This window comes from Hipposideros armiger, unplaced genomic scaffold (genome assembly GCF_001890085.2).
Source record: "Hipposideros armiger isolate ML-2016 unplaced genomic scaffold, ASM189008v1 scaffold_300, whole genome shotgun sequence".
In the NCBI taxonomy this organism is placed as follows: Eukaryota; Metazoa; Chordata; class Mammalia; order Chiroptera; family Hipposideridae; genus Hipposideros; species Hipposideros armiger.
The window spans coordinates 171,873-174,589 of NW_017731650.1; positions in this window are offsets into that span (position 1 = coordinate 171,873).

Genomic DNA, 2,717 nt, shown 5'->3' on the forward strand with positions numbered 1-2,717 from the left:
GAGATGTGAAAATGTGTTATGCTTTCCCAGATGAGTCAGGAGGGGACTGCAGAGAAGGGATGAAGAGAGAAGCTCTGCCCCTTGAGGTCATCCAGAATCCCAAGTTTCTTTTATATTTTGATTTTATCATCTCCCCAGTGTTTTCCTTGTCCTCATTGTTGAAACTGGCTTACCACTACTTCCACACTGTTCCACTAGAAAAAGGAGGAAGAAGACAAATAGCATTCTTTCAAGGCTCTGTCCTCTTCTGCTTACATTTCATACCATTTCTTCTCACATCCAGGAAGCTGTTCTTATTAACCTGGCTTCTCCTAGCTGCCATGCATTTAGCTAAACCTTTGGGGATTCTTGCTAAAAGGGCAGAATGAGAGAATAGATATTAGTTGACAAATACTATTCTCTCATAGCCTGGTCACCTGTATACCCATGAGTCATGTTATTTATTTTTTGATACATTTAAAAAATATTTTTACCCTCCCCACATAAGATGATCCAAAGTCTTTTTGAGTTACATGATCCAGTTCAAAGAATGTATAGTTCTCTCCACTGGGTCAGAAAAAGCTCATTGTGATCTGGCAACAAAGAAAGAATTATTAATCATCCCTTTCCTGATTCCACACACAATCTCTTGTAGAGTGAGGCAAGATATCACAATAAAACTGCCTTTTTCAGGAAAGCCCATAATATTTTACAAACTAAAGTCACTGGTTCATTAGATTTATCAAATCCTGATCAGCAAGAATTGCTAAATCTACCTAAATTAATCACTACTGTTCTGCTTTCTAGGGGTAACTATTTTTTCTATTGTCCTTCATGGCTTCTGGAGTTTCTACCTGGGAAGATTTTTGTTTGTTTTTGTCCGTTATTCCTTATGGCCACATCTTAGGTGAGTGCTGGAATGTATGCCCTTGTTTAGGAAAGTATAGATTTCACAGTTTCTTTCCTGCTAGTATAAATTTGGAGACCTGGAGTTTGCTTTGACGGTTAAAAGACACAGGATTTTTGCAAATCTCCCTTGTGGTTCCTTTGAAAAGACAATTTACATAAAAAGGTAATAGTCTCAGTCAGTTCCATGTGCAGGTAAGCACAAGCAGAAATTTCACCTCAAAACAGATATTAAACCTGAAACCTGCTATTCCTTTACTAGTCCTGTACAGGCTCCAACCCACAGCTGACATTACAGCTACTAGAAAAAACACAATAAATTGCAAAATAATACTTGTAAAGATATATATATATATCTTTATATATTTGTAAATATATATATNGGTAGAGCTTAAATAAATTGTTAGACAATTGAATATGGCCTATGAGAGAAAGACAGAAGTTTGCATTCATAGATTAAATATTCCCCTATTTTCTTCTCTTTTGTTATTCATATATTACTACTTTTTGAAGAAAGAACAGAATCTTATGGTGTGAGGAAAAAGAGAGCTTCTTAGTTGAATCACTAAAACATTTCCACTATAATCAGTAGAAGGTGATGTTGTATAGGAAATATGGTGGTGCCACTTGTGATATTGCAGAATGTGAATGGTTTGCATTAGATTTTTTAAAAATTTGATTAGGTACACTTAGTTTTGAAGAATTAAAATTAGTTAAAAGGAAAAAACTGATTTCTTATATCTTTATTGTTTTCCATGGTTCAGGAGAAATTAAACTTAACTGACCAAACTGTAATTAAATTCAGGAATGAGTGAGTACAGAGTTAGTTTTAAGACTTACTGGTATATTTACTGTATCCATGACTAAAATTACCTGAAAGCAAATTGGATATAGGATGTTACATCTGTTTTAGAAAACAAAAGCATTCAAAATAAATATGCCAAGACTTTCTTTGCATTATGGATTAAGGCTTATTGTTTCTGAGGTCTAAAAAATCAATGATAATAACATAATTTAGAAAATGTACTTTGAAAAGTAATTTCTGCCCATTTTAGTTTTGCCATCAAAGTGTTCAATTTCATTATTTGGAATTTCAGGAGAAAGTATTTTCATCTATTCATTCAATTCACACTTTGTTTTTTAATACATTCTACACGGTTCACTTTAACAAGAACCCAAATATAGTGTTAACATTCCTTTTGTTCTCTTATCTTCAATTATCATTGTGACTCTTTTTTTTATATTAAGAGGATTATGTGGCTATAAGATGCTTCTTATAATAATTGACAATTGCTAATTCTAAAGCTGTATTCTTCTCTCCATGTTCTTATATGTTTTTTATTTGTTTTGTCATGTTTAACTTATTTTATAGTAAAGAAATAATGGAATTAACTAAGTCTCTTACCCCAGTTACCTTGAACAACATTTTTAGCTACAGAATGGTTATTTCCTAACAGATTCTTCTTTCTCAGTTAGCTTTAACATAAATTATCAAATAATTATTAGAGCTCAGCTGTCAAAATTGAAAATAAGAAATATTGATGAAAGAAACAAAGAAGCAAGAGAGTGTAAATCAATTCCAATCCATTTCTTAACCTACCTTCTAAAATAAACTAAAATATTCCTTTGTATTACTGTGCATTACCCTTTAAAAAGAAAATTTTACCTGCCATTTTGGACTTAGCCTTCCAACAGCATGCACTGGTCTTTTTTTTTTTTTAATTAAAATTTATTGGGGTGACAATAGTTAGTAAAATTACATAGTTTTCATGTGTACAATTCTGTAATACAATACCATAAATTTGATCCCTTTTACCATCATCAACCACTCC